General features: G+C 33.4%; 1 protein-coding gene and 1 non-coding gene across 2 annotated transcripts in view; both read left to right on the forward strand.

The window, feature by feature from the left end:
- The window catches only part of LOC148946083 (geranylgeranyl transferase type-2 subunit alpha-like), a 318,679-nt gene that overhangs the window by 82,191 nt on the left and 211,822 nt on the right, over window positions 1–24,666 (forward strand). The gene's annotated exons all lie outside the window — the stretch shown is intronic.
- TRNAE-CUC (transfer RNA glutamic acid (anticodon CUC)) lies at window positions 10,445–10,516 on the forward strand. Its single transcript has one exon. It is a non-coding gene; the product is annotated as a tRNA-Glu (tRNA).

A 24,666-nucleotide genomic window follows, 5' to 3' on the forward strand; every position in this document is an offset into this window, starting at 1 on the left:
TTTAAAAAGTATTTTACTTTTAATTACAAAAGTAACTAGATGTTGCAATTTCCTTTAAAATGAGCTATCATACAGCTCTCTATGATTTTCCAGTGCCCAGCTAGTTGAGGAGGAAAATCAAGCGGAAAGAAAAAAATATCCCGTTTGTGGAGAATAACGTGGTTAAAGTCAATTTTCTTGATTTTCAAGCCAATATATTTTCTTTGTTATTCAAGCCAAAAAGTGATAAGTTTCCTTAATAGGGGTTTTGGACAGGGTGGTTCTAATGGTGTAGTTTTTGTTTTGATCTGACTCTTTTCTCAGGAGTTAGGGGTTTTTATATTTCTTAACATTGGACGTGGTCGTCTCTTACTAGGTTGCTAGCTACCGCTGCAACCCGGATTTAAAATGATCCATTGAACAACTCTCTACGATGTTCCAGTGCTAAGCTATCTATGGAATATAAATTTTAAAATACAACCTTACCACGAACTGTTTGATTGCTTCAAAAATCAAATGTCTTTAAAAAGACAGCAGTATGGAAATACATCAAAAATACAGTTTTTAGTGGAAAAATTTATCCTGTTTTAAAATAATTTATTTTGGTTACAAAAGGTTTTTAACCCAATTAATTTCCTTTAAAATGAGCCATTGAACAACTCTCTACGATGTTCCAGTGCCAAGCTATCTGTGGAAAAGAAAAAAAGAAAAAAAAAATATCCCGTTTAGGCAGAATGTTGTAGTAGCTGCCACTTTTCTTGTTTTTCAAGCCAATATATTTCCCTTGCTGTTCAAGCCAATGGATTGAAAGTTTCCTATACAGGGGTTTCGGACAAGGCGGTTCTAATGGTGTACTTTTGAATTTGATCTGACTCCTTTTTTAGGAACTATGGGTTTTTATATTTCTTAACATTGGACGTGATCGTCTCTTACTAGGTTGCTAGCTACCGCTGCAACCCGGATTTTTCTTCCAGGAGACAATAAGCAAAACTAATTTTAGAATTTTCATGTATTTTATTTGTTTAAATTAAAAAATTACTATTACTGATTAGGCATCATAAATATTTTTGCAGTTTACATAATAATTTTAGCGATTAAGCCAAAAAAGAAAATTTTCGTTCTAGGAGTTTCGGTTACTATTGAGACAAGTAGCTATTATTACTATAGAGTTCATTACCATGAACTGTTTTATTGCTTCAAAATTCAAATATCTTTGAAAAGACTGCAGTATGAAAATACATCAAAAACGCAATTTTTTTGAAAAAATTAATTCTACTTTAAAAAGTATTTTATTTTTAATTACAAAAGGCACTAGATGTAGCAATTTCCTTTAAAATGAGCTATTATACAGCTCTCTATGATTTTCCAGTGCCCAGCTAGCTGAGGAGAAAAAAAAAGCGGAAAGAAAAAAAATATACCGTTTGTGGAGAATAACGTGGTTAAAGTCAATGTTCTTGATTTTCAAGCCAATATATTTTCTTTGTTATTCAAGCCAAAGTGCGGTAAGTTTCCTTTGTAGGGGTTTCGGACAAGGCGGTTCTAATGGTGTACGTTTTGTTTTGATCTGACTTTTTTTAGGAGTTGGGGGGTTTAATATTTCTTAACATTGGAGGTGATCGTCTCTTACTAGGTTGCTAGCTACCGCTGCAACCCGGATGATGGAAATTACATAATCCCTGTTTATGTTTCAGTTAACATGGGCAAGGTGTCGTTCTTTATTGTAACTTGCTAGCTATCGCTGCAACCCGGATATTATTCCAACGATCGTCTTTTAATGGAAAATTTTATTATATTGACTTTAAATATAACTGTTCTAGCCTATACTATAGTTAAGTGGCCTATACTATAGTTTCGTTCTTTATTATAAACTAGGTTTCTAGCTACCGCTGTAACCCGGATAAAACAAACAGGAAAAAGCCTACGGCTTTTTCTTCTTTGAAATAGTAAGAGACGAACCTCAAACAATCAAGTAGTTAACTAAGTCGAATGTATGCAATGGTTTATTATTCTAATGATCGTCTTTTAATGTAAAATAGATTATTTCAGTAAGCATGGTCATGTCGTTCTCTACTGTAATTACTAGGTTGCTGGCTACCGCTGCAACCCGGATGGCGTATAAAATTTAGTATAGGCAAGAGGCCGTTCTTTATTGTAATTCTTGTATTTCTGAATGTAATTTTTCCCTTTGTCCTTATGCGTTCTTTGGTACAACCTCGCAGAGAATTTAATTTTTTCATTATAGCTATTGTCACCCCAGTATCTACCTATTATTCTGGTAGCAACTTTTTTCTTATGTTTGTTTCGGTAATCTTCATCATTATCATACCGTTCCTTACTCTTTTGTTTGGCTGTCTCAATTTTCGCATGTCTATAATCTTCATCATTGTGATAACACATCTTGCTGTTTTGTTTTGCTCTCTCAATTATTACTTCTCGATACGACTTGTCAGTTGAATACCTTTGCTTTTTTCTTTCCAAGATGTTGTCTCTGTTTTTTGTATAGTACTGTTTTTTTAAATTACGTATAATAACTCGCTTAGAAGGCATCTTATTACAAAACAAGAAATAATATTTTCATCTAATTAACACTCCTTTTAACTCGTATCAGGTATCCATAACCTAACAAAAAATAAAACAATTTTTTAAATTTTCAGGTATTTTGTTAATTTGAATGAAAAGATTAAAATTATTGCTCAGATATCATAAATATTTTTGCAGTTTACATAATAGCTTTAGCGATTCTAAACTGAAAAATAAAATATATATTAAAAAATGTAATTTTTGGTCTGAAAATACATAGTCAATCCCACATCGGGTAGTTAGAACCTAACCAAAAATAAAACTAATTTTAACATTTTAAGGTATTTTTCCAGCTTGTATTGAAATATTCAAACTATTGCTCGGATACCATGGATATTTTTGCAGTTTACACAAGCTGCAAAGAACGCACAGGCTGATCTTTGTAAACTGAGAAAAATTTTAATAGATTTTGTTGAAAAGTCAGCTAGAGATGCTTTCGCAAAACTTCATAGTAATATCCAAAAGAAATGTTGAATGTTTAGTGAAAAGCTTCCAAGGTATGGACCGGCAACTGTGGAACAGTTTACAGATGTAATGGGAAATCTTATACATCACTGTGAATATATGGAGGCATAATTGTCCTTTACTTAGTTTCAGCTTAAATTCGATGATCGAGCCTTTATGTACTACATCCAACGACTATGACGTCATTGATCAATATTGTATATACAAAATTAAGTTTTTCGTGAAAAATAATTAATAAAAAAAATTAAGTGCAAAAGGCGTTAGATCTAGAGATTTCCTTTAAAATGAGCCATTGAACAACTCTCTACGATGTTCCAGTGCCAAGCTATCTCTGGAAACAAAAGAAAGAAAAAAATATCCCGTTTGTGCAGAATAACGTGGTTAAAGTCAATTTTCTTGATTTTCAAGCCCATATATTTTCTTTGTTATTCAAGCCAAAGGGTGGTAAGTTTCCTTTATAGGGTTTTCGGACAAGGCGGTTCTAATGGTGTACTTTTTGTTTTGATCTGACTATTTTTCTAGGAGTTAGGGGTTTTTATATTTCTTAACATTGGACGTGATCGTCTCTTACTAGGTTGCTAGCTACCGCTGCAACCCGGATTAAAGGCCCGGGATCAATTCCCGGTGTGTGAAAATTTTTAACTCTATAATCTTCAAACATTTGAACCTTTTATAATTTATAATTATGTATAACATAAATACTGTAATCTTAACTATAGTGAAGTTGCCTATGCAAGTTAGTATAGGGAAGAGTTCGATCTTTATTATAATTACTTTTCGATACACCTGGTCGGTTGAATACCTTTGCTTTTCTTTTTTCTTATATTTGATTCGGTAATCTTCATCATTGTGATAACGCTCCTTGATCTTTTGTTTGGCTGTCTCAATTTTCGCATGTCTATAAACTACATCATTATAATAACACTGTTTGTCACTATCAATTTTCGCATCTCGATACGCCTGGTCGGTTGAATACCTTTGCTTTTCTCTTTTCAAGATACTATCTCTGTTGTCTGTGTAGTACTGTTTTTTTAACTTGCGTGCAGCTTGCTTTGATCTAACCATTATGTAATTCACGAATGAGACCATTTACATCTTTGTCGTTCTTAAGTAGTAAAAGTCGACGATTTTGTTTTGGCCTTATTATAATTGGTATGGTGAAATAATAATATGTATAATATAAATACTGTAATCTTAACTATAGTGAAGTTGCGTATGCAAGTTAGTATAGGGAAGAGTTCGATCTTTATTATAAATGAAAAAGACTGATATTTTCCATATGTTCCGGTCTTTTAGGGTAGATATCAATAACCCAGTGGGCAATGTACAAATCACTACTCTGTGGATCGTTTTTAGCAAGCTCTTCAAGCTCCTCATACCTTCTCAGTGTCCTCTTCACCTCACCCTTTTTAGCAAGGTCAATATATCTAAATTGGCTAGAAATACTATACAATTTAGTACCAAGAAGCCTATCAGCAGCTTCAACTGCTCCAACTTGACGGGTTTTTATGGACTTCAACAAGTAGGACATAGTTCGTTGACCAAGACTTTTGCATGCATTATTTACTTCCTCCCACATTGCTTCTATTTCGACACTCTCTGCTTTTGTCATGTAATCGGTAATGTAATACGGTAATTTAGAGCCCTAATGGCCAATATATTGAACATCAATGTTTGCTTGATTAGCAATAAGTAGCGCAGGAGAATAGTCATTTATATAACGCTCGTCATCTCTTCGAAGCAGATGATATATTCTTTTTCTTGGCTTTTTACGGTTTGTACCATGAGCCAAGCAGTCAAGGATGTCATATAATTCTGTTCGTTCCTTTGTAGGACGAGGAAAGCCAAACTTACAATGTGTAACCCATCTTCCTCTTTTTCTCTTATACTTTCTTTGACAGTATTTACTACAGCGGTGCACTTGATGGTCTTTGACCAGTTTGTGAAGAGTTGGACTAGTCAATCTATTTAGTATTTCACAAGTTATAATACTATTGATATACTGAATCACTTCAGACGCTATTGATTTCCCAATAATAGGAGCATCTTCAATCCACAACACACAGTGTACATGAGGCGCACCTCGTTTCTGATACTCGATACGCCAGAAATGATCCTTAATTTTACCAAACAAAGGATTCGTCTTTGAACAAATTAGCTCATTAAATATAGGTGTCCATTTTTTGTCAAAGTGCATGGAAACTGCAATTGGATCTAGACACGTCAACTCTGCTGGGGTCATTTTTTCTACACCATGTAAATTCTTATGGACAGTCCGTAAATAGTCAATAAATTCAGGAGAGTACCACTCAGCAAATGAAACTGTCAGAAACAATGTCGGTGGACCCAATTGCTCAATAATTGACTTTACTTTATAGGAAAGAGATTGAAAATACTGTTGAGATCCTCTGATTTTTGATTGAACAGAAAACAAAGTCGCTTCCATCTCTCCATCACGGGAAAGAAGCCTGTCTATAAATTGACGAGCATTTTGATTTTGTTTCACATTCCGCAACATATGACCGACGCTATTACACTTGTAAGAGAATTGGTGCAATTGGAAGCTGTGAAAAAGAAACTGTTTGTCAAGACGAAACTTAGTATGTCTGCTAAGAAGCCTTGATTTAAAATATTCTGCATTCCTAATCCGAAAAGGTCTTGCCTTGTCACGCAAGCCATATTTGCCTTTCGGGAAAAGATTTGGAAACACTTTTAGATCAAGTTCTTCCTGAAATAAGTCTTCTTCGCTCTCACCTTTTAGTTTCTTGATTTGAAATTGGTCAGTACCAAGATCTTTCATCTGCTTAAAATCTTCAATGAAGTCTTTTGGAACCGCTGAATTGAGAGGCAGGACAGAAAAATGTTCAACCAATGAAGATTTTGCGCTTTCTGTCAGTTTCTGAAGGATTGCAGCTTCCAGTATTTTAGGTAAATTATCAACACCAACCGCTTTTTCAGCAAGACGTGCTTCAAGTATTTTATTTAAATCTTCTAGGGTGTATGCATGTATTGTTTTATAGAGACTGTTGTTCTCTCTTAACCACAACAGTGCTTCATGGACTTTTCTCAGATCTATTAGTGCAGTCCAAACATTCTTGTTGTAAGTAGGCTGACCATTGACAATGACTACAAAACTATCAATGTTAAGAAGTTTTTCAGGCTGAATATCTGCATTTGCTTGCACATCAACAGGTAGATATACTATTCTCCCCTTAAGAGCGTCAACAAGTTCTGTTCTAGGTCTCTTCAATGCAGTTACTTGCCCTAATCTGACGATCGTAAGACAAGGCATTACAAATCGAATCATTGCCATTTCAAAATTATTTAAACACTTTATACATTCCGGTGTACAGTCTATATGAAGGTTATTTAATACTGATCGGACATTCTCCTGACTTTTCAACATTTTCCCAGCACAGTAATCACAGACAAAGAATGAATCTATGACATCCTCTTTCCAACCTGTACATTGAATTAGTTGTTCTCTGTCATCTTTGGGTATGTCCTGTTGTAGGTGTTCTAAAATCATGGCCATCATTACATCAAAACCTTTCTTATTTGAAAGGGATCTTAGACTCTTCAATTGGTATTTTGTCTTTATCTGCTCACAACTGTCACAATGCATTGTGGGGTATACATCCCTGATGTTAGCTACCTTATCAAGGCTCTCACCAAATTTCAGGTAAATTATCAACACCAACCGCTTTTTCAGCAAGACGTGCTTCAAGTATTTTATTTAAATCTTCTAGGGTGTATGCATGAATTGTTTTATAGAGACTGTTGTTCTCTCTTAACCACAACAGTGCTTCATGGACTTTTCTCAGATCTATTAGTGCAGTCCAAACATTCTTGTTGTAAGTAGGCTGACCATTGACAATGACTACAAAACTATCAATGTTAAGAAGTTTTTCAGGCTGAATATCTGCATTTGCTTGCACATCAACAGGTAGATATACTATTCTCCCCTTAAGAGCGTCAACAAGTTCTGTTCTAGGTCTCTTCAATGCAGTTACTTGCCCTAATCTGACGATCGTAAGACAAGGCATTACAAATCGAATCATTGCCATTTCAAAATTATTTAAACACTTTATACATTCCGGTGTACAGTATATATTAAGGTTATTTAATAATGATAGGACAGTATCATGACTTTTAAACATTTTCCCAGCACAGTAATCACAGACAAAGAATGAATCTATGACATCCTCTTTCCAACCTGTACATTGAATTAGTTGTTCTCTGTCATCTTTGGGTATGTCCTGTTGTAGGTGTTCTAAAATCGTGGCCATCATTACATCAAAACCTTTCTTATTTGTATAACGAATGCCCATGCTTTCTTGTGTCCCTGTAATTGATTTCACAATAATCCAAGCCGCCAAGGTAGAAATTAACCAATTTGTCAGTTGAAAATTTTAATGCTATATTATTTTCAAGGATATCAAAAAGAATTTGACATAATTCAATATCCGTCGGATAGAGCTTGCAGATATCAGGGTGACATTGCCAAGTAACCTGCTGCCCAATTTTTGGTTTTGAATGTTTACTCAGATTGTTATAGGTGACTTCAGCCATCATAATTTCCTTGTCAGATCTAGTTTTAGAGCATTTTTCAATAGTTGTCTCGTACTTTTCAGGACAGTTTGTTCTACTACACAGAGAATTTTTTGCCAAATATTCAGTAGAACTAAACGAACTGTTTAAAACACAGTTAGAAATGCTTTTTTCTTGAATCGGTGTTCCAGGAATTTGTTCTAAATCATTAGTCTTACAAACACATTTACTAATAACCCTAACAGGCTCGTTTTCGCCATAATTGAAAAACATTGCTTTTCCTTCGCTGTTGATAGGTATGCTTGTATATATATTTTTATTGCTGCTACATAAACTGCAAATACTCCTTCCAAAATTAATATACGAATTTTCTAAGAAGTACGCCTACGTATATTCACTGTGTTGTCGAACATTTTCCATTGCATCTATAAACTGTTCCGCAGTTGCCAATCCATACCTTGGAAGCTTTTCGTTAAACTGACAACATTTCTTTTGGATATTACTATGAAGCTTTGCCAAAGAATTTCTAGCCAACTTTTCAACAGCATCCGCTCTTTCAAAGAGAATTTCAATCTGTAATTTTGAATACTTTTCGTTGTCCCGATAAAACATGCGTAAAATGTTTCTCAATTTACAAAGATCAGCCTGCATTTTTGCCATCTTCTTGTATTTCTGAATGTAATTTTTCCCTTTGTCCTTATGCGATCTTCGGTACAACATCGCAGAGAATTTAATTTTTTCATTATAGCTTTTGTCACCCCAGTATCTACCCATTATTCTGGTAGCAACTTTTTTCTTATATTTGTTTCGGTAATCTTCATCATTATCATACCGTTCCTTACTCTTTTGTTTGGCTGTATCAATTTTCGCATGTCTATAATCTTCATCATTGTGATAACACATCTTGCTGTTTTGTTTTGCTCTCTCAATTATTACTTCTCGATACGCCTTGTCAGTTGAATACCTTTGCTTTTTTCTTTCCAAGATGTTGTCTCTGTTTTTTGTATAGTACTGTTTTTTTAAATTACGTATAATAACTTGCTTAGAAGGCATCTTATTACAAAACAAGAAATAATATTTTCATCTAATTAAAACTTCTTATAACTCGTATCAGGTATCCATAACCTAACAAAAAATAAAACTAATTTTTAAATTTTCAGGTATTTTGTTAGTTTGAACGAAAAGATTAAAATTATTGCTCAGATATCATAAATATTTTTGCAGTTTACATAATAACTTTAGCGATTCTAAACTGAAAAATTAAATATATATTAAAAAATGTAATTTTTTGGTCTGAAAATACATAGTCAATCCCACATTGGGTAGTTAGAACCTAACCAAAAATAAAACTAATTTTAACATTTTAAGGTATTTTTCCAGCTTGTATTGAAATATTCAAACTATTGCTCGGATACCATGGATATTTTTGCAGTTTACACAAGCTGCAAAGAACGCACAGGCTGACCTTTATAAACTGAAAAAATTTTACGACTGTTTTACCGGGATTACGAAAAATATTCAAAATTAAAGATTAAAATTATCTCTGAAAGAATAAATTTTGTTGAAAATTCAGCTAGAGATACTTTTGCAAAACTTCATAGTAATATCCAAAAGAAATGTTGCATGTTTAGTGAAAAATTTCCAAGGTATGGACCGGCAACTGTGGAACAGTTTACAGATGTAATGGGAAATCTTATACATCACTGTGAATATATGGAGGCATAATTGTCCTTTACTTATTTTGAGCTTAAATTCGATGATCGAGCCTTTTGGGACTACATCCAACGACTCTGACGTCATTGATCAATATTGTATATACAAAATTAAGTTTTTCGTGAAAAACAATTAATAAAAAAAATTAAGTGCAAAAGGCGCTAGATCTAGAGATTTCCTTTAAAATGAGCCATTGAACAACTCTCTACGATGTTCCAGTGCCAAGCTATCTCTGGAAACAAAAGAAAGAAACAAATATCCTGTTTGTGCAGAATAACGTGGTTAAAGTAAATTTTTTTGATTTTCAAGCCAATATATTTTCTTTGTTATTCAAGCCAAAGGGTGGTAAGTTTCCTTTATAGGGGTTTCGGACAAGGCGGTTCTAATGGTGTACTTTTTGTTTTGATCAGACTATTTTTCTAGGAGTTAGGGGTTTTTATATTTCTTAACATTGGACGTGATCGTCTCTTACTAGGTTGCTAGCTACCGCTGCAACCCGGATTAGAAATTTTCTTTAAAATGAGCCATTGAACAACCCTCTACGAAGTTCTAGCGCCAAGCTATCTGTGGCCAATGTGGCTATCTAGCGCCAAGCTATCTTTATTATATATTGCAAACAGGAAAAAGCCTACGGCTTTTTCTTCTATGAAATAGTAACAGCCGAACCTCAAACGATCATGTACCGAACTAAGTCCAATGTATGCAATAATTTTTTATTCCAATTCTCCTCTTTTAATGTAATAATTGACAAACACTATTTATGATGAGCTATATCGGTGTTTGTATAACCCTGTGTATAACTATCCCTGGAACCACCATATATAAGTTACTATAGGCGAGAGATCGTTCTTTACTGTAACTTGATTTTCAAGCCAATATATTTCCCTTGCTGTTCAAGCCAAATGACAGAAAGTTTCCTATAAAGGGGTTTCGGACAAGGCGGTTCTAATGGTGTACTTTTTGTTTTGATCTGACCGCTTTTTTAGGAGCTATGGGTTTTTTTATTTCTTAACATTGGACGTGATCGTCTCTTACTAGGTTGCGAGCTACCGCTGCAACCCGGATTGCTAGCTACCGCTGCAACCCGGATAATTATTATAATTGGTATGGTGAAATAATAATATGCATATTTTTCTTAAATCATGCTTCTTTATGGTCCCATATGGTCTAGTGGCTAGGATAGTTAACTCTCACTTAACAGGCCCGGGTTCGATTCCCGGTGTGGGAGAATTTTTAACTCTATAATCTTCGAACATTCGAACCTTTTATAATTTATAATGATGTATAATATAAATACTGTAATCTTAACTATAGTGAAGTTGCCTATGCAAGTTAGTATAGGGAAGATTTTGATCTTTATTATATTGCTAGCTACCACTGCAACCCGGAAAAATTATATTTCTTAACATTGGAAGTGATCGTCTCTTATTTGGTTGCTAGCTACAGCTGCAACCCGTATTCTTAACATTGGACGTGATCGGCTCTTACTAGGTTGCTAGCTACAGCTGCAACCCGGATTACTATACAAATTTCCCCTCCCCCAATTTAAGCTACTGGTATTCATTGATGCAAGAAGTTTTTTCAAAGCGCGTATTTAAACTTTTGGTTAATATGGATTATGGTTCGCCTGAGAAGTTGAACAATATACTTCTATGCACATTTCATCCCCAACAAAGAATTGAGATTTTTTGTATTAAATTTAGGAAACCTGCCGATCTGACTGCGTGAGGAATTTCTAGACACATCATCAACCCTATAATTACTTGTTTACTATCAGTTGCTGTAGCGCATTGGCTAGTGAGCTCTCTTCCTGACAACGAAGATAGAAGTTCGAGTCGCTCTACAGTAACAAGTGAATCCTGATTATAACTCTATATTCTCAGATAAAGTAAAATTTAAAGGATTCACCATAATTAATATAATGTATAATTAATAATATTATGTACATTTTCATTTTATACATTTTCGTAAAATTTTTTAATTAACACTTCTTAAAACTTGTATCAAGTACACTCAATCTAACAAAAAATAAAACTAATTTTTAAATTTTCAGGTATTTTGTTAGTTTGAATGAAAAGATTAATATTATTGCTCAGACATCATAAATATTTTTGCAGTTTACATAATAACTTTTGCAATTCTAAACTGAAAAATAAAATACTATTTTCTCCATGACCACACTGCCTTTTCTATGACGAAATCAATAAGAATTCCAAATAGGGATAGGTCCTTTTATTAGACATTGAAACGGAAATACAAAACAAAGACTCTAAATATTTCGATGACGCAGTCGGTGTAAACTGCAAAAATATCCATGGTATCCGAGCAATAGTTCGAATATTTTAATTTAAGCTAGAAAAATACCTTAAAATGTTAAAATTAGTTTTATTTTTGGTTAGGTTCTAACTATCCGATGTGGGATTGACTATGTAGTTTCAGACCAAAAAATTCCATTTTTTAATATATATTTTATTTTTCAGTTTAGAATCGCTAAAGTTATTATGTAAACTCCAAAAATATTTATGATATCTGAGCAATAATTTTAATCTTTTCGTTCAAACTAACAAAATACCTGAAAATTTAAAAATTAGTTTTACTTTTTGTTAGGTAGACATGCAACATTTCTTTTGGATATTACTATGAAGTTTTGCGAAAGCATCTCTAGCTGACTTTTCAACAAAATCTATTCTTTCAGAGATAATTTTAATCTTCAATTTTGAATATTTTTCGTATTCCCGGTAAAACATTCGTAAAATTTTTCTCAATTTACAAAGTTCAGCCTTTACGTTCTTTGCAGCTTGTGTAAACTGCAAAAATATCCATGCTATCCGAGCAATAGTTTGAATATTTCAATACAAGCTAGAAAAATACCTTAAAATGTTAAAATTAGTTTTATTTTTGGTTAGGTTCTAACTACCCGATGTGGGATTGACTATGTATTTTCAGACAAAAAAATTCCATTTTTTATATATTTTATTTTTCAGTTTAGAATCGCTAAAGTTATTATGCAAGCCAAGGGACAGAATGTTTACTATACATGGGTTTCGGATAAGGCGGTTCTAATGGTGTACTTTTTGTTTTGATCTGACTACTTTTTAAGGAGCTATGGGTTTTTATATTTCTTAACATTGGACGTGATCGTCTCTTACTAGGTTGCTAGCTACCGCTGCAACCCGGATCGTCTCTTACTAGGTTGCTAGCTGCAGCTGCAATCCGGTAACCACAGCAACCCGTATTAGTGTAGACAAGAGGTCGTTCTTTATTATAATTTAACCCAATTAATTTCCTTTAAAATTAGCTATTGAACAACCCTCTACGATGTTCCAGTGCCAAGCTATCTGTGGAAAAGAAAAAGAAAAAAAAGAAAAAAATATCCCGTTTGGGGAGAATGTTGCAGTAGCTGCCACTTTTCTTGATTTTCAAGCCAATATATTTCCCTTGCTGTTCAAGCCAAGGGACAGAAAGTTTACTATACAGGGGTGTCGGACAAGGTGGTTCTAATGGTGTACTTTGGAATTTGATCTGACTCCTTTTTTAGGAACTATGGGTTTTTAAATTTCTTAAGATTGGACGTGATCGTCTCTTACTAGGTTGCTAGCTACCGCTGCAACCCGGATAACATCATTTATGATCGATCCTTATGTCCCACTATACGAGTTTGTATAGGCAAGAGTTCGTTCTTTATTGTAACTTTTTTTTAGGAGTTGGGGGGTTTTATATTACTTAACATTGGAGGTGATCGTCTCTTACTAGGTTGCTAGCTACCGCTGCAACCCGGACTACCCCTGGAACCACCATATATCAGTTACTACGGGTGAAAGATCGTTCTTTACTGTAATACTTTATTATGAAATAAATTACAAACAGGAAAAGCCTACGGCTTTTTCTTCTTTGGAATAGTAAGAGACGATCCTCAAATAATCAGGCAGCTAACTAGGATTATAATTTGTTCTTTAACATAAACTTCATTAATCGGATATTTTAATATATCCTATATGGTCTAGAGGTTGGGATAGCTCTCACCCAGTAGGCTTGAGTTCAATTTCTGTTTGGGAAATTTTTACTTATGATGATTTCTTAAGGAACATAATTAAAATTTCTTAATGTAATAAAAATAATTTGTTTTAATTACAAAAGGTTTTTAACCCCATTAATTTCCTTTAAAATGAGCCATTGAACAACTCTCTACGATGTTCCAGTGCCATGCTATCTGTTGAAGTACTAACCTATACTATAATTAAGTGGCGTATAAAATTTAGTATAGGCAAGAGGTCGTTCTTTATTATAAAACTCTCTACGATGTTCCAGTGCCATGCTATCTGTGGAAAAGAAAAAAAGAAAAAAAGAAAAAAAAATATCCCGTTTAGGCAGAATGTTGTAGTAGCTGCCAATTTTCTTGATTTTCAAGCCAATATATTTCCCTTGCTGTTCGAGCCAAGGGACTGAAAGTTTTCTATACAGGGGTTTCGGGCAAAGCGGTTCTAATGGTGTACTTTTGAATTTGATCTGACTCCTTTTTTAGGAACTATGGGTTTTTATATTTCTTAACATTGGACGTGATCGTCTCTTACTAGGTTGCTAGCTACCGCTGCAACCCGGATTACTATGAGGCGTGATCGTCTCTAACTAGGTTGCTAGCTACCGCTGCAACCCGAATCAAAAACTGCTAATTATAAGTAATTTGGATAATTAATAATAATAATATTGTATCCAAGTTGTTTAAACATTAAGATAAAATAAGACTCATTTAAATATTTTTAGGAATGTATATAGTTTCTTTTGATAAAGTGAAGTTGTTACTGAAACATTCTAAATATTTTTGCAGTTTACACAGTTTTGTAGTTTTTTCTCATACCTTTTGCATTGTCTTAATATAAAAACTGGAATCTTAACTATAGTGAAGTAGCCTATACAAGTTAGTATAGGGAAGAGTTCGTTCTTTATTATAATTCTAATCAAGAATGAGAGAATTTTCAGTTTTGACTTTCCTTATATACTAATTATGACGTCAATCTATTCACGTCATAGCTCTAATATAAAACTATGATGACGTTCATTATTTATCTAGTAGGGTTTCAGACAAATGGTAACTAACCCCCCTCTCGCACCAAGCGTTCTCCCAAACACATCCAATCAAAATGTTCAGATAGCCATTTTGTTCAACTTTGCAGAAAGTTCTGGAAATTAGGTCTTTGAGGATGACAACCTCCCTCTCTGAGCCTTCAGGCCAAGGAATGTAAGTTATGCCCTGGGGACATATAAGGTTTTTATTGAAAGTGTTGTCGTAGAAACTTCAAAAGTGCTCATTTGATTGAAAATTGAATGGGCTAGTTCCTTTTTTAATAGTTGTAAGTGTTTGAAGAGCGACTAACGCCCCTCTCATGCCCACCATTATCCCTGACATATCCAATCAAAACTTTGAGATAACCATTTTGTTTAACGTAGTTGAAAGTTCTTGAGATTAGGTCTTAGAGGATGACAAATTATTATCATATCTTATATGTAACTTTTATTTTATAAGCCTTCGATAGTCTAATGGTAAGTATGCCCACTTGTTACCTGGGAGAAGGGGGTTCGATTCCCCATCGGGGAGAACTTTTAATATGTTGAATTAAAAGCACTATCTTTTCAATTTAAAATTTAAAAAAGAAACCTGTTTATTTACATTCTAGCTAAAATAATGAAGATAATATGAATGAACCACAGTGTTCAGTTTCTTTGGACTTGAGTTCGTTTTTTAACTATATAAATACAAACAGGAAAAAGCCTACGGCTTTTTCTTCTTTTAAATAGTAAGAGACGAAACTCAAACAATCAAGTAGCTAACTAAGTCCAATGTATGGAATGGTTTGTTATTTCAGTGATCGTCTTTTAATGTAAAAATATAAATACTGTAATCTTAACTATAGTGAAGTTGCGTATGCAAGTTAGGATAGGGAAAAGTTCGATCTTTATTATATTGGTTTGACACCATAAATATTTTTGCAGTTTACATAATAGTCTTAGCGACTATGAACTAAAAACTGAAATAAAAAGATCTCATTCTTTTTTCTTTGGATATATAGGACTATAATATAAAGATTCGTACACTATGGATTAAGCCAAAGTTTGGTTCCAGGATCGTCTTTTAATGAAATCAAGCCAATATATTTCCCTTGCTGTTCAAGCCAAGGGACTGAAAGTTTCCTATACAGGGGTTTCGGACAAGGCGGTTCTAATGGTGTGCTTTTGAATTTGATCTGACTCCTTTTTTAGGAACTATGGGTTTTATATTTCTTAACATTGGACGTGATCGTCTCTTACTAGGTTGCTAGCTACCGCTGCAACCCAGATATAGCTAGTTGTTTAATGCAATACTTGTCGAAAGATGAACGTGTATAAATTTTGCATTCACTTATTACGTCACATATGGTTATCTTTTAATGTATTATTACAAACAGGAAAAAGCCTACGGCTTTTTCTTCTTTGTAATAGCAAGAGACGAACCTCAAAGAATCAGGCAGCTAACTAAGTCCAATATAAGCAATTGTTTGTTCTTCTAATGATCATCTTTTAATTTGGTGTTCCTTACTAGGTTGCTAGCTACCACTTAAACCCGGATTATGTAACAGGTTGCTAGCTACCGCTGCAACCTAGATATTCTTATTTCTGCTACTATGGGCTAAGGTTCGTTCTTTCATGTAAAACTAGCAAAAAAAATTTTAAGCCTGATGAAGATTTAACTAATGTGTCAAAAGTAAGGTTGCAAGTCGACGATTTTGTTTTGGCCTTATTATAATTGGTATGGTGAAATAATAATATACATATGGCTCTTAAATCATACTTCTTTATGGTTCCATATGGTCTAGTGGCTAGGATAGTTAACTTTCACTTAACAGGCTCGGGTTCGATTCCCGGTGTGGGAAAATTTTTAACTCTATAATCTTCGAACATTTGAACCTTTTATAATCTATAATGATGTATAATATAAATACTGTAATCTTAACTATAGTGAAGTTGCGTATGCAAGTTGGTATAGGGAAGAGTTCGATCTTTATTATATATGCCGCTGCACTGGAACTGTGTCCTATACAGGGGTTTCGGACAAGGCAGTCCTAATGGTGTACTTTTTGTTTTGATCTGTCTCCTTTTTTAGGAACTATGGGTTTTTAATGTTCTTAACATTAGACGTGATCGTCTCTTACTAGGTTGCTTGCTACCACTGCAACCCAGATATAATTTATAATGATTATGATGAATCATATCGATCCTTTATGTAATATTACGTCACATATGGTTATCTTTTAATGTATTATTACAAACAGGAAAAAGCCTACGGCTTTTTCTTCTTTGGAATAGTAAGAGACGAACCTCAAAGAATCAGGCAGCTAACTAAGTTCAATATAAGCAATGGTTTGTTCTTCTAATGTTCATCTTTTAATTTGGCGTTTCTTACTAGGTTGCTAGCTACCACTGCAACCTAGATATTCTTATTTCTGCTACTATGGGCTAAGGCTTGTTCTTTACTGTATCTTTTAAGAAGAATGGTAGGCGTCTTTATTATCTTCTTTGCGTAAGCATTTATCTAGTATAGGTAAAAGGTCGTTGTGTTTTCATCTCTACTATTTCATTTTTCAAGATGTTGTCTCTGTTTTTTGTACTAACTCGCTTCTTATGACTCGTCATAATACTTTATTTAAACTCATAACACTTCTTATGATTCGTATCAAATATCCATAACCTAACAAAAAGTAAAACTAATTTTTAAATTTTCAGGTATTTTGTTAGTTTGAATGAAAAGATTAAAATTATTGCTCAGATATCATAAATATTTTTGCAGTTTACATAATAACTTTAGCGATTCTAAACTGAAAAATAAGATATATTAAAAAATGGAATTTTTTGGTTTGAAACTACATAGTCAATCCCACATCGGGTAGTTAGAACCTAACCAAAAATAAAACTAATTTTAACATTTTAAGGTATTTTTCTAGCTTGTATTGAAATATTCAAACTACTGCTCAGATACCATGGATATTTTTGCAGTTTACACAAGCTAATAAGAATATTAATTTATATAATTTATAAAGAATATAAATTAATATAGGTAAGAGGTCGTTCTTTATTATATTTTCTTATGTTTGTTTCGGTAATCTTCATCATTATCATACCGTTCCCTGCTCTTTTGTCTAGCCTGCTCAATTCTTGCTTCTCTGTAATGTTCATCATTACCATACCGTTCTTTTGCTCTCTCAATTATTACTTCTCGATACGCCTAGTCGGTTGAATACCTTTGTTTGCTCTCTCAATTATTACTTCTCGATACACCTGGTCGGTTGAATACCTTTGCTTTTTTCTTTTCAAGTTACTATCTCTGTTGTTTGTGTAGTACTCTTTCTTCAACTTGCGTATAGCCTGCTTTGATCTAACCATTATTCTAATCAAGAATGAGAGAATTTTCAGTTTTGACTTTCCTTATATACTAATTATGACGTCACTCTATTCACGTCATAGCTCTAGTATAAAACTATGATGATCTTATATAGTAATTATGACGTCACTGCATCAAAAATACAGTTTTTATTGGAAAAATTTATTCTCTTTTAAAAATAATTTATTTTAGTTACTATAGATTTTTAACCCAATTAATTTCCTTTAAAATGAGCTATTGAACAACCCTCTACGATGTTCCAGTGCCAAGCTATCTCTGGATACAAAAAAAAAGAAAAAAATATCCCTTTTGACGAGAATAACGTGGTTAAAGTCAATTTTCTTGATTTTCAAGCCAATATATTTCCATTGCTGTTCAAGCCAAGGGACAGAAAGTTTCCTATACAGGGGTTTCGGATAAGGCGGTTCTAATGGTGTACTATTGTTTTGATCTGACTCCTTTTTTTTACTTTTGATTCTGACTCTCTCAATTATTACTTCTCGATACGCCTGGTCGGTTGAATACCTTTTTTTTGCTCTCTCAATTATTACTTCTCGATACACCTGGTCGGTTGAATACCTTTGCTTTTTTCTTTTCAAGTTACTATCTCTGTTGTTTGTGTAGTACTCTTTCTTCAACTTGCGTATAGCCTGCTTTGATCTAACCATTATTCTAATCAAGAATGAGAGAATTTTCAGTTTTGACTTTCCTTATATACTAATTATGACGTCACTCTATTCACGTCATAGCTCTAGTATAAAACTATGATGATCTTATATAGTAATTATGACGTCACTGCATCAAAAATACAGTTTTTATTGAAAAAATTTATTCTCTTTTAGAAATAATTTATTTTAGTTACTATAGATTTTTAACCCAATTAATTTCCTTTAAAATGAGCTATTGAACAACCCTCTACGATGTTCCAGTGCCAAGCTCTCTCTGGATACAAAAAAAAAAGAAAAAAATATCCCTTTTGACGAGAATAACGTGGTTAAAGTCAATTTTCTTGATTTTCAAGCCAATATATTTCCATTGCTGTTCAAGCCAAGGGACAGAAAGTTTCCTATACAGGGGTTTCGGACAAGGCGGTTCTAATGGTGTACTTTTTGTTTTGATCTGACTCCTTTTTTAGGAGCTATGGGTTTTTATATTTCTTAACATTGGACGTGATCGTCTCTTACTAGGTTGCTAGCTACCGCTGCAACCCGGATATCATAAAATAATTAATTAGCTTTTTACACATATCTCATATGGTCTAGTGGTTTAGGATAGTTGGCTTTCAACCAATTGGCTTGGGTTCGAATCCCGGTGTGGGAATTATTTTTAAAACAAAATCAGGTGAAATTAATTAGCTAATTTGACAAGACATAGGTAACTAAGGGCAAGAGTTCGTTCTTTACTATAATTCCAATGACCGCCTTTTAGTGGAACATTTTAATATATTGACCTTAAATATAATAACTGTACTCGCCTATACTATAGTTAAGTGGCCTATAAAATTTAGTATAGGAAAGAGGTCGTTCTTTATTATAATATTTTATGAGTCTTCGATAGTCTAATGGTAAGTATGCCCATTTGTTACCTGGAAGAAGCGGGTTCGATTCCCCGTCGGGGAGAACTTTTAATATGTTGAATTAAAAGCACTATCTTTTCAATTTAACAAACAGGAAAAAGCCTACGGCTTTTTCTTCTTTTAAATAAATAGTAAGAAACGAAACTCAAACAATCAAGTAGCTAACTAAGTCCAATGTATGGAATGGTTTGTTATTTCAGTGATCGTCTTTTAATGTAACTGCAGTGTGAAAAGACATCAAAATGCAGTTTTTGGTGGAAAAATTTATTCTCTTTTAGAAATAATTTATTTTAGTTACTATAGATTTTTAACCCAATTAATTTACTTTAAAATGAGCTATTGAACAACCCTCTACTATGTTCCAGTGCCAAGCTATCTCTGGATACAAAATAAAAAAAAAAAGAAAAAAAGAAAAAAATATCCCGTTTAGGCAGAATGTTGTAGTTGCTGCCACTTTTCTTGATTTTCAAGCCAATATATTTCCCTTGCTGTTCAAGCCAAGGGACAGAAATTTTACTCTGCAGGGGTTTCGGACAAGGCGGTTCTAATGGTGTACTTTTTGTTTTGATCTGACTCTTTTTTTAAGAACTATGGGTTTTTATATTTCTTAACATTGGACGTGATCGTCTCTTACTAGGTTGCTAGCTACCGCTGCAACCCGGATTTCCTTTAAAATAAGCCATTGAACAACTCTCTACAATGTTCCAATGCCAAGCTATCTGTGGAATTACTAACCTATACTATAATTAAGTGGCGTATAACATTTAGTATAGGCAAGAGGTCGTTCTTTATTATAAACCCGGATGATCCTACTTTTTTTAGGAGTTATGGTTTTTTATATTTCTGAACATTGGACTTGATCGTCTCTTACTTGGTTGCTAGCTACTGCTGCAACCCGGATAACCTTTACTATAGTAAAGTGGCCTATGAGATTTAGTATAGGCAAGAGATCGTTCTTTACTATAACTTGGCCGAGTGGTCCAAGGCGCTGGTGTTAGTCACCAGTCTGTTCGGAGGTGTGGGTTCAAATCCTACCACTGGTATACGATTATGACGTCATTGATCAATCTTTAATATGAAATATGCAATTTTTCGTAAAAAAATGACTCTATTTTAAAAATACATTGTTTTAAGTACAAAAAGTTTTTAACGCCATTAATTTCCTTTAAAATGAGCCATTGAACAACTCTACGATGTTCCAGTACCAAGCTATCTGTGGAAAAGAAGAAAAAAGAAAAAAATATCCCCTTTGTGGAGAATAATGTGGTTAAAGTCAATTTTCTTGATTTTCAAGCCAATATATTTTATTTTTTATTCAAGCCAAAGGGCGGTAAGTTTCCCTCATATGAGTTTCGGACAAGGTGATTCTAATGGTGTACTTTTTGTTTTGATCTGACTCTTTTTTTAGGAGTTATGAGTTTTAATATTTCTTAACATTGGACGTGATCGTCTCTTACTGGGTTGCTAGCTACCGCTGCAAACCCAGATTAAAATGAGCTATTATACAGCTCTCTATGATTTTCCAGTGCCCAGCTAGCCGAGGAGGAAAAAAAACCGGAAAGAAAAAAATATCCCGTTTGTGGAGAATAACGTGGTTAAAGTCAATTTTCTTGATTTTCAGGCGAATATATTTTCTTTCTTATTCAAGCCAAAGGGCGGTAAGTTTCCTTTATAGGGGTTTCCGACAAGGCGGTTCTAATGGTGTAATTTTTTTGATCTGACTCTTTTTTTAGGAGTTAGGGGTTTTTATATTTCTTAACATTGGACGTGATCGTCTCTTACTAGGTTGCTAACTACCGCTGCAACCCGGATCAGAAGTGGTGGTTCTAATGGTGTACTTTTTGTTTTGATCTGACTTTTTTTTAGGAGTTATGGGTTTTTATATTTCTTAACATTGGACGTGATTATCTTACTAGGTTTCTAGCTACCGCTGCAACCCGGACTATGATAACTTTATTGATCCCTTATATAAAAACTGGAAAAATACCTGAAAATTTTAAAATTAGTTTTATTTTTTGTTAGGTTTTTGTTTAATAACAAGCCCGACATATTTACTTTGTTGTTAAGCAAAGAGACTCCATGTTACAGTTGCCACTGCAACCTGGATACCGCTACAATCTGGATAGCTTGTAGCTACCCTTGGAACCGCCGTATATCAGTTACTATGGGCGAGAGATCGTTCTTACTGTAAATTTTCATTTCCGTGTTGTATTTTGGTTTTTTAGGATCGGTACCTGATTCAGTTGTATATTTCAGTTTTCCGGCTTTTACTTTAACAAATGTTGGCTGCTTTCTAATAGCAAGTTTTCCGTAAAGAATGCTTACTTTATATAGCATTATTCAAGTATGTTACTAATTTAACAAATACAATGATGTAACAAGTCACTTAAAACACTAATATATTCAAACCTGTTTTTAAATTTTTAGTCATTTTTCTACTTTCAATTCAAAACATTCAATTGCTACTTAGACACTATAAATGTTTTTGCAATTTACATAATAACTTTAGAGATTATGAAGTGAAAACTAAATGTTCTATGAGATTTTGATTTTTCTATTGCATTATAAAAAGTTTAGCAATTATCTGGTGTTATTGGTTATTGTTTTGTTACTATGGGATGTGTTCGTCTCTTACTAAGTTATAATAAAAAACAAAACTATTTTTAAAATTTTCAGGTATTTTTCTAGTTTGAAATAAAACATAAAAATTATTCATCGGAAACCATAAATATTTTTTCAGTTTACATAATGAACTAAAAACTAAACAAAATAAAAATTGAGTTTCTTTTCTACAGAAATATGGCACAAAAATGCACACTTCAGAAGCTAAGTCAAAAAAAGTTTGGTTCCAGGAGACAATTATAACTCTGGAGTTAGCGATGACATCATACTTTCGTTGTTTAAATCGAAAATAAAACAAAACTAATTTGAAAATTTTCAGGTATTTTTCTAGCTGGAGTTAAAAAATTAATGTTATTGCTCAGTTAACATTAACATTTTTGCAGTTTACATAACAACGTTAGAGATTCTGAACTGAAATCTAAAACCAAATAAAAAAATTTTTTTTTTTCTACGGAAATATAGCATAGAAGACACGCACTTTAGAAGTTGAGCCAAAAAAAGTTTGATCCCAGGAGACATTTACAACTTTGAAGTGAGAGATGAAATAAAACTTTTGTTGATCAATATATTTTTGCAGTTTATAACTTTAGCGATTCTGAACTAAAAACGAAAATAAAATAAAATTAATTTTTTCAATTTTTACGTTACGTCGCTAATTAAGTCATATAGGGTTATTAGTACACAATAGGTTTTAGATATTACGTCATGTCACTTATTACGTCATATATGGTTATTAGTAGATAATCGGTAAAATATTCGTTCTTTATTATAATTTAAAATGATCCATTGAACAACTCTCTACGATGTTCCAGTGCTAAGTTATCTATGGAATATAAAGTTTAAAATACAACCTTACCACGAACTGTTTGATTGCTTCAAAAACAAAAGTCAAATGTCTTTGAAAAGACAGCAGTATGGAAAGACATCAAAAATACAGTTTTTAGTGGAAAAATTTATTCTGTTTTAATTTGTTTTAGTTACAAAAGGTTTTTAACCCAATTAATTTCCTTTAAAATGAGCCATTGAACAACTTTCTACGATGTTCCAGTGCAAAGCTATCTCTGGATAACAAGAAAGAAAAAAATATTCCGTTTAGGCAGAATGTTGTAGTAGCTGCCACTTTTCTTGATTTTCAAGCCAATAAATTTCCCTTGCTGTTCAAGCCAAATGACAGAAAGTTTCCTATACAGGGGTTTCGGACAAGGCGGTTCTAATATTGTACTTTTTGTTTTGATCTGATTCCTTTTTAAGGAACTATGGGTTTTTACATTTCTTAACATTGGACGTGATCGTCTCTTACTAGGTTGCTAGCTACCGCTGCAACCCGTATAATTGAACCCAATTAATTTCCTTTAAAATGAGCCGTTGAACAACTCTCTATGATGTTCCAGAGCAAAGCTATCTCTGGAAAAGAAGAAAAAAGAAAAATTTAGGAACTATGGGTTTTTATATTTCTAAACATTGGACGTGATCGTCTCTTACTAGGTTGCTAGCTACTGCTGTAACCCGGAGGCTGCTAGCTACTCCTGCAACCCGGATTTGTTACTATATACTATATATTACCTATACTATAGTTAAGTGGCCTATAAAATTTAGTATAGGCAAAAGGTCGTTCTTTATTATAAAATGCAACCCGGATAAATTGCTTAAGAAATCAAATATCTTTGAGAAGATTGCAATATGAAAAGACAAGTGATAAAAGTATTATATTTATCATATTGATAATCTTACAAAATTAATGAATGACGCCATAGTCCAAGTGGCAAGCACGATCGGCCTTTAACCGAAAGGTTGGTGGTTCAAAGCCATCTGGGATCATTTTCTTTTAATTTGTAATTCAGTTATCAAGAAAACCATATCATTACTATATCATTAACAATAATTAAGTTGAGTATGCAATTTAGTATAGGCAAGAGTTCGTTCTTTATTATAAACTGAAAATTTTAAAATTATTTTTTTTAGGTTTTTGTTTAATAACAAACCGACATATTTTCTTTGTTTTTAAGCAAAGAGACTCCGGGTTACAGCTGCCGCTGCAACCCGGATACCACTACAATCTGGATGGCTTGTAGCTACCCCTAGAACCACCGTATGTCAGTTACTATGGGCGAGAGATCGTTCTAGTCTTTTTCCCTTTTGAAATAGTAAGAGACGAACCTAAAACAATCAAGTAGCTAAACTAAGTCCAATGTATGCAATGGTTTGTTATTCCAATTATCGCCTTTTAATGTAACTATTTAATTACTACTTCTCGGGGATTTTCCACAGATAGCTTGGCACTGGAACATCGTAGAGAGTTGTTCAATGGCTCATTTTAAAGGAAATTAATTGGGTTAAAAATCTTTTGTAACCAAAATAAATTTTATCTAAAAGAGAATGAATTTTTCCACTAAAAACTGCATTTTCGATGTCTTTTCACACTGCAGTCTTTTCAAAGATATTTGATTCTTGTACATAAATCTCATAACTATATATGTGAATCCGGGTTGCAGAAGTAGCTAGCAACCTAGTAAGAGACGATCAGTCCAACGCTAATAAATATAAAAACTCAGAACTCCTAAAAATAGAGTCAGATCATCCGGGTTGCAGTGGTAGCTAGTAACCTAGTAAGAGACGATCACGTCCTCCGTGTTGGAGCGGTAGCTAGCAACCTAGTAAGAGACGATCACGTCCAATGATAAGAAATATAAAAACCCATAGTTCCTAAAAAAGGAGTCAAATCAAAACAAAAAGTACACCTATAGAACCGCCTTGTCCGAAACCCCTGGAT

The sequence above is a fragment of the Artemia sp. Qi Xiang Cuo genome, chromosome 12 (genome assembly GCF_049724085.1).
Source record: "Artemia sp. Qi Xiang Cuo chromosome 12, ASM4972408v1, whole genome shotgun sequence".
NCBI lineage: Eukaryota > Metazoa > Arthropoda > Branchiopoda > Anostraca > Artemiidae > Artemia > Artemia sp. Qi Xiang Cuo.